Genomic DNA, 13,786 nt, shown 5'->3' with positions numbered 1-13,786 from the left:
TGGAGCTGCCAATGTAGGAGCCGCCCTTTGCCTCATGGTCCTTCGCCGCGGGGGCTGCAGGGCAGAGGGCTGCCCTGGCAAGGACTATTAAGTACTGCAGCCATCCAATCAGGGGGTGTGGCAGGATAGAGGTGTGGGGGTGTGCTTGAGGCCCATGAGCTAAGAGCTACTCTCTTGCCGTTGTGTTTCTGTGCACAAATGCACAGACCAATCATGGGTGGTGGGAGGGAGGAGAGGGGGTGGGGTGGGGGGAAAAGAAGGTCAGGTTTGGAAGGGGGAAGGTGCCAAGTGCACCTGATTTCACTACTATTGGGCCAAGATGGGAAAAAAGGCAGCACGAGACGCTGCTTGCCTGGTTGGAAAGGGAAGGTGCCGAGTGCACCTGATGTGTTTTTATATAAAGTTGCGCCAAGATCCGAAGAAGGCCAGCGCGAGATGCTGCTTTCATGGGGTCTTACCTGTGAGCTGCTGCTTGGGAAGTTCTCGAGGCCCATGAGCTACTCTCTTGCCGTCGTATTTCTGTGCACAAATGTACAGACCAATCACGGGTGGTGGGAGGGAGGAGAGATGGTGGGGTCGGGAGGGGAGGGAAAGAGGGTGGGGTTTGGAAGGGGGAGGTGCAGAGTGCACCTGATTTCACTACTATTGGGCCAAGATGGGAAAAAGGCAGCACGAGACCCTCTTGCCTGGTTGGAAAGGGAAGGTGCCGAGTGCACCTGATTTCACTAATATGGGGCCAAGATGGGAAAAAAGGCAGCACGAGACGCTGCTTTCCTGGTTGGAAAGGGAAGGTGCTGAGGGCACCTGATTTCACTAATATTGGGCTAAAATGGGAAAAAAGGCAGCACAAGACGCTGCTTGCCTGGTTGGAAATGGAAGGTACCGAGTACATCTGATGTTTTTTTATATAAAGTGGCGCCAAGATGCGAAGAAGGCCAGCGTGAGACGCTGCTTTCATGGGGTTTTACCTGCGAGCTGTGTAAGGCACAATCCCATTCCCTATTAGACGACTAACCCTTGGATATTGTAGGGAAATTTGGAAGTCCCTCAGAGAGCACAGATAGAGAAGGTGTTCGGCCTTTAGGTCATCAGGCTTATTTTGGTTTTAAGAACATAGGGGTCAACCTTCTGTATATACTAACACAGGTCAGGAACACATGGATTAGGGAGAAGGCACTATATAGGACAAGAGATTAAGGGACAGCCCTAGGACCCACACAACCATCAATAAAAACCCCTGAACTGTCCTGATATTTGGAGTGATTCTTGTTCCATCTGTGAGAGAAGCGCTTGGCTAAGCTCTTCTCCTCTTGTGATCTGTAAAGTAAACTGAGGGTGAAAGACAGATGGGTTTGGGACCTGTGGTCTATTGAGGTGGAGGACTGGACTGAGGCACTAACCTACGCTAGGGAGTACATTATCCCGACCAGATTACGGCTGACACACCGCAAGTATTTGCACAGGGTGTATTACTCTCAGGACAAGCTTCACGAGTGGGGCCGCTCACCCACACACAATTGGCTATGTTGTAAAACCACCATCGGCACATTTATGCACACGTTTAGGGGCTGCCCTGTCATATAGCGATACTGGTCTGCGGTGGCCATACATCTCTCCACTGTTATGAACAAGCAAGTACCGATTGACCCTAGGCTGTTTTTACTGGGTGTGTGGGGGGCGCAGGTGGCCCAACACGTCAAACTATTCCTTGCAGTGGCAATGGGGGCGGCAAGGCATGAGGTGGCCCAGAACTGGGGAGATCCGACCAAAACTGCGTCTTACCAAGTGGAAAATGGCAGTGGACATTTGTATGCTATGATATGATATTTTATTTGTATCACGCCCATACTCAGGTATTTCAGAGCACGACGAGGCAAGGGAGGGGAAAACAAGGAAGGACAAAACAACGATCTTAATAGGCCCAATGACATTGAGAACAAGCAAGCACACAGGGGAGAGGGAAGGGGGAAGTGCGAGGGGCAGGGGAGGAGTGTAAAGTGCTGAACACGTGATAGAACAACAATAAGTAGTGCGGCCAGCAGGTGGTAAGTGCGAGAATAAAGTGTAGACAACAGCTGTCTGATAAGTGCTGGAAGGGCAGCAGATACAGACCCAAGTGCAAGGGTTGCCAGGAGGCAGTGCAGGTGTGTGGCTGGGAGGGCAGGGATCTGGGCCTGAAATCAGAGGGTAGCCAGGTGTCCAGTGCCAAAGCAGACAGATTAGCAGGGGATAGGAAGAGTGAAGGAAGAAGCAAAGAGGAAGGTCTTGAGGTGTTTCCAGAACCGAAGATGGTTCTCCTCAAGTTTCAGAGAGGCAGGGAGGCTGTTCCAGAGGGAGGCCCTAGCTGAGGAAAGGCCTCTACGCCCAACTCGTTGCTTGGAGAAGCCAATGACCCTGAGGGAGTTGGAGGTGAAGGAGTGAAGAGCTCGAGTAGGAAGGTATTTAAGGAGGGAGAGTTCAAGGTATTGTGGACCCAGGCCCCCAGAAAGCCTTGTGGACAATGCAAAGGGTCTTGAATGTAATCCTTGCAGCCACTGGGAGCCAATTAAGAGATTTCAGGGCTGTAGAGATGCAATCTCGGGGCATGAGGCCAAGGACAAGTCTTGCAGCCCTGTTTTGGATGAGCTGCAGAGGGCGGAGAAGTGGTTGCAGGCAGATTGAGAAAGAGGCTGTTGCAATAGTCCAGCCTAGAGAGAACCAGAGCTCAGCAGACAGTGAGCTTATGTGGGCACTGGAGCAGAGGGTACATCTAAAATTCAACAAGATATGGCATACGTGGGAGGGGACTGACTGACCGGGTTCTCATACATCGCAGGTGGGGTAGGCCTTGTTTCCAGAATAAGAGACTTACAGTTATATGGCTGGGGTCATTCTGGGCTCCTGCCCGCCATACCGGTTTTGTAGGTTTGTCAGCTGCGGACAGGGGGTGGTATAGTACCTGCAGGCTCTCAGGTTAAGGAAGGCAGTGGGAGGAACAGAATGATTTGGGGTGGTATTATGGGAGTAATGGGAATACTTCTTAATAACGATGTGATATGTTGTAAATGGTGGATGAATGTTAAGCTGATCAAGGCTTGTCTGGTTGTTTTGTTATTGGAAAATTCAATAAAAAAAATTGATAAAAAAAAGAGAATGTAAAGGGAACATTTGGACAGCAATATGGAAACTATATCCTAACGAGATAATCCACAGTCATTACTTGCTTGGTTACTTTGTGTTTCTTACAAGAAACACCATTGGCGAATATAAAAGACTTAGATGACCAAGTTACTTATATCGCAATATAATTGTATTAGTCAACAATACAGTTCCTAAATCCTTGAATTAATTAATGTCACAGCAGAATTAGTAAAACAATGTGTTTCTCAACAATCATTTCAGACAGTAAACTGTCTGACATTAACTTGGTATCCAAACTCACAATTACTGAAGTTGCTACAAACCTATAACCAGGACTGAATAGACATGTGGTTAAACAAGCAATATAACATGCAGTCTTAGATGTTTTCTCACCTACCCGTTGTGATAAAGACAAGCAACTCGCAATAGTATCAATCATGGTATCTTAAAACATGTGGTGGGTCCTTCAATGTCACAATAGATCAATAGAATTACAACAACACAACACCAGAAATTTGCAATGGATTGAGTAATTTCACTGCGATTTTACATAATATCTGAGACAATTATAAATACATTATATATGTTATTGTTCAACTGATTATGTTGCTATCTTGAGGGTGCTGATATTATGTGCTCATATTATCGTCAAAGTTCACGTAACCTGTCATTTATTTAATTTTCCATTTTCCTTTCTCTTCTGATGTCATTTTTGATATTCTTTGATGTGTTCTTTTCCAACAATAATGTGTGTTTTGGGTTTAATAAGTAACAAGGTACAATGGAAAGCTATGCACAATTGTGTGATTATTGGACAAGATGTTCATTATTATATGTACAGAAATGTACATTGAACATATAATTTACAAATTGAGTCACATGTGAGCATTACAAGATTCATTGTTTGGCCCTGAGAAGCTCAAAGATGGAGCGAAACACATCTTGGCCAATTTAGTCAATGCAAATAAGAGCAAACAGGCCTTTTACGTGTTAGATAGCCTAACCTGTGTCCAGAGGTTCTGTGATTACAAAATTAATTAAACAGGCCGTATAGCCGAATAGGATACAAAACAGACCACTTCTGTGATTGAAACTTGGATCCTACAGGCCATATCAATGTTGGTTGGCCTAACATCAGTTTAGAAGTTTTGTTATTGCAATTTTGAGCATAACAGGTTGCATAGTTATATTGAACCCCTAATAAACCAAAATGCATAAAAAGAATAGACTTTGTTTGGATGAGTTTAGTATTCAAATAAAATACATATAAATTGCGTTCAAAAGGCCTTGCGCAGCAGAACATAAGAATAATATGTTTATCATTAATAAGATTGGCTTGTGGGAATAAGGTCATTCGAGAAAGTGCATTGGAGTAAGTGCTGATTGCGACCTGTCCACGACCTGCTGCCGTTTTATTTTGTGGATTCCATAAGGACTTTAAGGACTGGTTGTTAAGATGGATTTCTGAACACTGACCTGGAGGGGCAGAGGTTCAGAAGGCCAGCCTAGTTTCTTGGAACAGGGTAACCTCTGGACAAGCCAGACCAATCAGGGTTGCGATGGCGGCGGTCAAGACTAAGTCTCAAGAGGGGTGAGGGTGATGGAAAGACCTCAATGAGCACACAAAGCAAGGACACTTACAAATGACTATAGACAGGTGTTATATTAAAAATATAGGGCCTCATTGTCAGTAGCGCTCTTGCCCTCGTAGAGTAGCCGAGGTATTCTTCTAGCCGATCTACCAAACTAATTGATGCAATGAACAAGCAGAACAATTGATTGGCAGAAAGATGGAGTGCCAACGATGAACCCAGAACAACAATGGACAGGATACTGGGACGAGACGTCTTCTCAAGGTGTACAGGCAAGACCCCCAGACAACTGCAAGAAGAGCAACAATCACAATGGTGCAATTCGAGGTAGTAATTCAAACATCAAGAGAGAAACCAAACACTAACCTGTGCAGTAAGAGGAGTTTCCGAAAATCCCCAGAAAGGAGAAGAAGTAGTGTGGATGGGCTCGTGGCAAACCAAAATTCGAAATGTCAAGGAAACAACCAGATATCGAAAAACAAACAGGAACCAGGCGGAGAAATCCAAGCAGAGGTCCAAAGTGCAAACACCTGCCCCGACGGCACAAGGACGCCTAAGGGTACATTAAGGCAGTCTCTAGTCCGTGTACCACTGATGCAAAGTTCCCAAAGCAATCCAAGCAAGCAGAAGTCCCAAAGTCCCAATGCAGGAGTAATGTAGAATGTAGTGGGAGATGGACGATGAACAATCCTGAGGCAGTTCGGAAGGAACCGCAAGCGGAAATAAAGTACAAAAAGATGCAATGCGAGGCAGATCCAAAGGCGGTCCGAGGTCGGAGAACAAGGCTGGCAACGAAAGTACAAAGGAGCAAGCAAGGCAGGTCCGGTGGCGTTCCGAGGTCGAAATACAAGGCTGGGAGCAAAAGTACACAGGGGTAATGCAAGGCAAATCCGATGGCGGTCCGGGTTAAAATACGGGGAAACAAGGCGGAGAAAAACAAGGACAGAACCTGGATACGAGATAGCAAGCCACTAGAATACAAGATTCAGAAGCGCCGGCATAACGTGCAGGCGTGGCTTAAATAGGGAGTCACATGAGCACAATACATCCCTCAGCGTGCACGGTGAAAACTGAATGCCGTGAGAGGACGCCAGCGTCACCATGCCAACTTCCAAGCTCCCGGCAGACGACGTCTTAAAGGAGCAGTAACCACCGTTTTTTGGCAAGTACGGGACCCATAAGTCTCACGTCTCGTGGAAGCCGTGGAAGCCGGATAATTACGGCATCCTAACACAGATGAATTCTGCCAATACCTGACACTCATTACACGGTAGGCGGTGGACCAAGGTGCTATTAGCACCTTGGTCCATGCCGGTAAAATACTGGCGCCGCCTTGGAGGAAAGGGGAATTACCGCCCTATTCCAAGGTTGGCGGGGCGGTAATTCCCCCTTCTCCCATTGCCCTTCCCCATTCCCATTTTTGCCCCATAGGGCATAATGGGAATGGGGAAGGTGCTAATTACGGTACCGCAAATTGCAGTACCGTAATTAGCACCCTGGTCCCTTTGCGGGTTGGTTTTTACCACCTGCTAAAAAGCAGGCGTTAAAGTACCAACCCGCAAAGGGACCTCGTAATCAGGCGCTAAGGGTTAACGGTCACCGGTACCATTACCGGTGACAGTTAACCCTTACCGCCTTCCGTGTAATGAGGCCCATAGACACATTTATTACAAGGCCTTTGTAACATCGACCATAGCAAAGAATCACAATAATACTAAAATAAACCAACACATCACAATCAATACAGTATATATACAAGACCGAGGGGTCTAAGGAGTTAGGAGCACGTAATTTGTCGACCACCTAGATGGGGGGGAAAACAGGCAGTGCAAGTAATCGTTAGACCTAGTTCGACATCTGAAATACACCTAACTAGGAGGAAGTCCGAGCCCTACGAAGAGAGGAGCCTTATGCTCAAAAGTACCTGCACGCGCTGGTGGCAATGGACAAAAGAGTGCCTTTTCGATGATATCAGGCAGTTCAGGAAGGTGAATGAAGCGATGCAGAACAAGTCCCCACTACTCAAGCAAGGCCTCCACTTGTGGGGAGAGGCAGGGTGAGAGTGCGGGATAGAGTCGCTATTTTGTAACAGCGGTAGAAAAGAAACGGGCACCTGCGCGAGGGGCCACCGGTTGGGGTATGGACTACTCACCGGTCCCTGACGCAGGCAGACCCAGACTTCTCCAGTTCAGTTCACGTCGCTGGCAGGTTCAGCTGCGATGATCAGGACATCTCGACACCATGTAGATTCTGCGTAGCAGGATGCAGGGTTGAGGGTGTCCCAAATGCAGCGGATGTGCACAGGTTGTTACCCCAGCAGGGCAACACAGCAACCGTGTTTACTCTGGTCCGGGCGCACTCGTCTCACTTCAGACCTGGGAATGCCAAGTGTACGAATTCGGTGTGAGGGTGCCGTGGACGCGGAGCAAGCAGTAGACCAAGTTTCGAGGGCTTCCCCGAAACGGCGGCGGTGACAGAGCAAAGCGTCCTGCGTAAGCTGGTCAGCCCACTGATTGGCCCAGGGACACTTCCGAAAAGGCTTACTTACAGGGTTTGATGAAGGTGCCGGGAATAGTTGATTCCACTATTCCAATGGGTCGAAGCGCCTTCGCAGACCTTCTAGGACGATCAGATGCAAAGGGTCTCGCAGGACAACAGCAGTTCAGGGTGACAAACCTTCAGCGGGTCACCAGCGGTTCCTCGCCTCAGCTTCTTGTTGCAGGATACTTGGCTCCTTATCCCTTGTTCGGTGTGAACTCAGGAGATCGACATGGTAGTGGTGTTTTCAGCCTCCGCTTATCCAAAGTTCCCTTTGCGCCAAAACGGAGAGGGCCCAATGGGAGATCTGCTCACAAACACTCACACCATACGTGGACCTATCACGGACCACGGTGATCACAGGCATTCAGGACACTCTAGACTCTCTGGCACCCAGGATGTGTATTGGGAACAGACATCCCAGCCAACATCCTGGAGGCACACACAGGGCATGCAGAAGCCGGTGAAAGCGTTGTGTTTCGCGGGAAAGTGCATGACCAAATAAGGACTGCCCTGGGTCGGCTCGACCTGGGGGAAGGTGAAGGGGCAAGACGGTCGGCGGACAGGACAAAGAACCTCGTGGCATGGCCATTTTGGGAGCCAGGCCACCTATTTGTGCCAAACGCGGTAAGCACAGATAACATGGCGAAAAAGGGTTCAAAACACAAGAGAAATGATAGCTGCCACCAGTCCCGTCCGAGACACACTTGCACAATTCATAATAAGTCCATCGAGAGTTTCTAGGGCCTTTGGAATGACTAGAGACCCAAGAGCGTGGTAAGGTAAGTTACGGTGCACTCTTGTTTCATGTTGCACAAAAGCTGCAACATGAGGAAAGGACTAAGGGAAACAAAGTCTCCCAGTACTGACTGTTTTAAGAGCATGTCAGTTTCCCCATAAGAATTGAGCGAAAGCCCAGAGGAGTGCAGCGGAAGGCTGCGCTTCTCTGGCAAAGTCTAGATCAGGGTGTAAAACAACAGCAAAAAGTTTGGGGGTTGCCACATGGAGGGAACATTACATACAATTATGAAATCTTTCCTATCACTGGTCCTTTAAAATACTTAGCTCTGCCCCACTTTCTCCCAGCAGCACCCTCATAGCCTCACGATGTGCGCATTCGAGGAAGTGCTTTGGAGGAAGTGCTGATCGCTGATCGTGTGGCATGTACAGCGTTCAGCCCCTCACTCTACACAATCCCCATACTCCTTTACTCGCCCACGCCTTTGGGGCTGTTGTTATACAGGCGACCAAAGTGTTCTAGCCCTCATAGTGTTTGGGCTCTGTGTGTGAGTCAATTTATAATCTGTTATTATTTTCCGCCATTAACTTGCGGTGCATGATGCAAAATATGACAGGTGACTTAATCATCCTGCTGCTTGATGTCTGATGTTTGAGATTGATTGATAGTCATTTTTGTTTTTACATACGATTCTAGCGTCTACTGGCTGACTAGCTGGCTATCTTTTATGCGTAAACAGTGAAGGTACAGCTTTTTGCTATTTTAGGATTTTTTCAGTACATTTTACTTCATTTTATATGGGCCGTCGTATTATAAACAATATATGATAGGAATAGAGCAATAGAGTAATAATTGAAGTTATCTATATACACGATTCAGCATGTGTGTAAGCTCATTCAGTATTTTAAATTGTGGTGATCTTTGACATTAATTTAACTCCTGGCATAATGGCAGAGTAATGTGGTAATAATGCATTAGAATCTTCAATCAATAACTCTGATAATACTGGCCCTGTGAGGCGCTCTCACCGTGGCTGCCCCCCAAAGTAATATCACGCAGCAAAACGAAAGCACACTCAAAGAAAATTATGGCATTTTTCCCTAAAATAGAGAGATTAAGGGGCCGATTCATGGAACAAATGTGCGCAGAAAAATAATGGTGCAAGCTGGCGCAAGCGTGAAAAAGCAAGCGCACGCGTGCGATTCATGGAAGGGCCTGTGCATGTTTACTCAGGGATGTGCGCCAAATCTGAGCCTGGCCCGCACGGGCGCACACATCACAGCAACATCCCAAACGCTGTGCGCGATGCACAGAGCGAAAGCGCACAAGATCGGCGCACACACCAAAAAGGGGGCGGAACACGGGGCGGAACACGCGGAATGGGGAACAACGTGTGAAAAAGAAGGCGTAACTGGGGAAGTACTGCAGGGAAATACACGGAACGCCCACACACACGCGAACAACACATATTCATGGATTCAAAAAAAGGGAAACCCGCGCACGCCAAAAGACGCACACAGGCATCAACACGTCCGCCACACGAAGGCAGGCAGAAACGTCCCCGCGCGCAGTATAAAAGTGCGCGCAAACAACAAACACGTATATACAGCTACGATGAATGCCCCATTTGTCGCAGCACTGATCGTGGGACACCGCAGGAGGAGAATAGCCAGGCCCTGCATTTTTTTCCCCGGACCAGACTTTTTGGGATGCCTGACGACCAGGTCAATGGCAGGTAGAGGTTTCCACCTCGTATCATCCTAGACCTGGTCAGGGAGTGGGAAGATGACCTTACATCACCCACCCTGTGCGCCCAAGCATTGAGCACCTTAGAGAAGGTGCTCAATGTCCTGCATTTTTTGGCCACTGGGTCATTTCAGCGGACAACTGCCATAGACGGGGGTGTCTCACAGGCTACGCAGTCACGCTGCCTACACCAGGTGTTGGCAATCATGACTGCGTGCCCCTCAGTCCGCAGGCACATATACATGCCCAGAACACCTGCAGAAAGGCAGGCCGTGGTCCAGGACTTTTACAGGGTGGCACACTTCCCCAAAGTGCTTGATGCCATAGATTGCACCCATGTGGCCCTATGTCCACTGAGCACATCTATCGAAACCGCAAGCACTGGCATTCCATCAACGTGCAGGTTGTATGCAATGCCAAGGGAATCATCACCTCTGTCTATGCAAACTACCCTGGGTCTACCTGTGACAGTTTCATATACAGAATGTCTGCTCTGAGCCGGGCCTGGAAGTTGGGAAGCATGGCGACACATGGCTCCTAGGTGAGTACAAATGCCTGTGCACATGCATGCATGTCACACACAGACAAATATACAAACCCAAATAATCGCAACCATTATCACCTCCACAGGGGACAGTGCCTACCCTCTGAGCAACCACATAATGACGCCAATCCAGAACCCCACCACACCACCCCAGGTAAGATACAACGCTGCCCATATTGCAACCAGGGGCATAGTGGAGCGCACATTTGGAGTGCTCAAGTCACGCTTCCGCTCCCTTGACCGCTCTGGCAGCCAGCTACTATATGCGCCCCCAGTAGTGTGCAGGATCATTGTGGCAGCATGTGTCCTGCACAATGTTGCAACACAGCGTGACATACCGGTGGACATGGTGGTGCCCCCACATCCCCATACACATGCCCAGGCGCTGCCCATGGGAGGGGAAAGGGCACGTGGCAAGGCAGCCCGGACCCAGCTTGTGGCCACATTTTTCACCTAAACTCCCACCCCTGCGAAGTGCACACAGGCCTGGCACATACCAGGTGACAATCGATGATGACAAAGAGACAGTCAACTGTCACAACCTTACCACCCTGAGAATGTTGCCATGGAAGTGCTACATTGTGTGCATCCCTAGCTACCTAAACATAACCAATCCTGTGTGACCAAAAGGAACACATGCAAGGTGTGTATCACACTACCCTCTGGAGAACAGGCCATGACAATCACTGGTATGTCACCCAAACCCTCCCAACCCACATCATCCTTGTCTGCCACACCATGACATGGCATGCAACAGCAAAAGCCCAACACATGACCAATTACATACGAAGTGACATGTGATAAATAGAAAGAGGCCCGAGACAATCACGCCTGACATGGAATCAGATGAAATGACTGACCAACAACCTTCCACACATACAAAGTCATACACAAATGCTTGCCACCAGTGGTAGCATCAACAAAAGACTGAATGCCTGTTCTCATGCACATTGGCCAAGCCAAATCCGCTAATCCCTAACCCGTGTGCTCTGTGTGTCTCCTGCAACACACTGCTCAGCACACAGCACAGTGAGTAGCCATTGTGTTGGGGATACACCTTGACCATCACATGGAAAGGACAAGCAACAAAAATAACCTATTGACGCATGTACACCATCCCCAAATGGTAATTGATCATGCGCTGCAGGGACACAGCATGCCAGAGAAGGCAATCTGTGGGCATCTGTGGGCATGGAAGGGTGGTTGAACGTGTGGTGGAGCATTGTGTAAGTGTGTGTGTCAGTAGGGACATGCATTCAATATATGCATGTGAAACCAAGTGACCCTCAGTGTACTCTACACATCACATGTGAACATTGCCCATGTGTACACCCCAGCATGTCAAACCACAACAATTCCCTGACACCTAAAAAGTAAACACATCACAGGAACAGCCATTGACCAGCAGAACACATCATGTAGATAGTGCCCCACAATGACAATGTAAGAGAGTGGCCAAACACTGTAGCCCAAGCTTACTGTCCCACAACAAAAGGCCCTCCCTTATTTACACATCACCATGACCTTCTGAACAACTGTGTCTGGGGTCTGTAGCATTCTTCCTTCTAGTCTACCTGGCTTCAGGGTCCCCCTACCCCATGGTCTCCATGTTCCACCTTGCGTGTAAATAGGGTCCAGCCCTCCCAGAGGCCACCTTGACTGGTAACAATACCAAATTGCAGAGAACACCAAGGAGTCAAACACCCAAACCAGGGAAAAAGCCTGTAGCCACCAAAAAACCCTGGAAGAGTCTCCAGTAGATGACTTGAAGTCGGAGAAAATGTCCAAGCACATGTCCATGCAGAATGATAGAACAACCAAGGTAGCACAGTTCAACAATGGTCCAACAGGATGGGTAGCATTTTCCGTACACAATATACAATGAGGATGCAACAACTGATGGGTAGTGTCACAGCTCCGGTCTCCAGGCGCAGGAGTGGCACAAACCAACCACCCCCTCTGTGATCTGGGCGCCTGCAAGGTAAAACTTACACAGGCCTCCGAGACCCCGGCGGTGAAAGAGGTTCAGGGATCCGTTTTTTGGATAGGCATTGGTATTCAGGATAACCGGAAAGAGGGGCAGGAGAGGGGAGTTGGATGGGCAAGGGAAAGTAAGCAAAATACAAAATACAACTATTGACAATAACACATACGCAATCAGAGAAACCATGTTCTTCATGCACATTGTACAAAATGGGTCAAATGCAAGCCAAAGAGAGACTTATCTCTGGGGTGAGTGCTGGCCTCCTGCCTGCGCACTCTCAGGTCCAGTAACAAGAGCAGTTCAATGCTGCAAAGAAAGCGTGAGTTACTATTCTGTGTGTGTTTTCACCACAAACACACAACACCATTCATGCCTCAAACTAAGTGACTTCTCCACAAACACTCTTGTCTGCTGCTTTGTTCGTATACTTTAGCTTGCCCCTGTGATGGTTCATACACTGTCAATGCAGTAAGGCAAGCGCACATGGCCCCGCGGTAAATGGAAAACCAATGTGTTAAGAAAAACACATGATACAATGGTCCTTGGGTGAGCTGCTAGACGCGTGTGGTGAGGTGCGACTTCAGTACAAGTCGTGTTCTGTCAGCCGTGGATTTCAATAGGCAGCGCACGTGTCCATTTGCACATGCAAATGATATGCACTGCACTCGAGTCTGTGCGTCGCTGGATGTCCCTCATGCGCTGTATCAGTTACTGCCTAGAAACGCTACTGCGCTAATAATTTAGCTTCTATGGAGCAGGGGGGACTCAAGGATATGGGCGACGCCCCCTGCATGTGCTCCTGACAACTTTGAAAGCTACTTGGCATTTGGTCATCAACGCGGCTTAGCTGTACTGTGCGCGTCTTCCCCAATGCCTGGTAAAGCTCCCCAGCACTGGTGCTCCTTAGCATTCATGTGCGAGGGGCCTGGAGGAAGGTCGGCTGGGGTGTGGCCCCTCGTGTTGCTCATATTGCTTAGAGCTCCTGGAAACACGTCTGCTTCTGTCGGACGTCTGAGCACAAGCCCCGTGCTTCTGCTTGTGCATGCATGCGCATGTGTGCACCACCCAACATGGCCAGGTTTTTGTAGTTCTTGGCCCCGTGTCTGCTCTGAAAGGTAGTCTGGAGGCTCTTTTTCCTGCAGAAAGGGCATAAAAGCTTTTAATAAAGCTGGAAAGTTTTCTGTGTGTGTGTCTTCACACTGGTTGTCACTGGGGCATGTCTGAGACCTACATCCGACCTCCTCCCACCGTCAGTGTGACTTTGACAGCCAAAGGGTGCAGGCTACTGTCTACAGCATGAAGTGCATCAAGCACATGTACAGGCAAGAAAAGAACATACATCACAATCAACATCAATAAATGGACATTTCAATAATGTACTCACCAAAATTGATTGCAGACAAGCCGTGGAGAAAAAAATAATAGTCCCCACTAGGGGTGTTAACACAAGTAGTACAGCAGCAGACAGGCCACAGATATGACAAAAGTCCAATGCCCTTGTGTAAATGGTTGTAACACTGAAC

The sequence above is a fragment of the Ambystoma mexicanum genome, chromosome 7p, assembly GCF_040938575.1.
Source record: "Ambystoma mexicanum isolate Mex_15411 chromosome 7p, UKY_AmexF1_1, whole genome shotgun sequence".
Lineage (NCBI taxonomy): Eukaryota > Metazoa > Chordata > Amphibia > Caudata > Ambystomatidae > Ambystoma > Ambystoma mexicanum.
The sequence above is the reverse complement of the archived record's forward strand: the minus strand, read 5'-3'. Positions refer to the sequence as shown.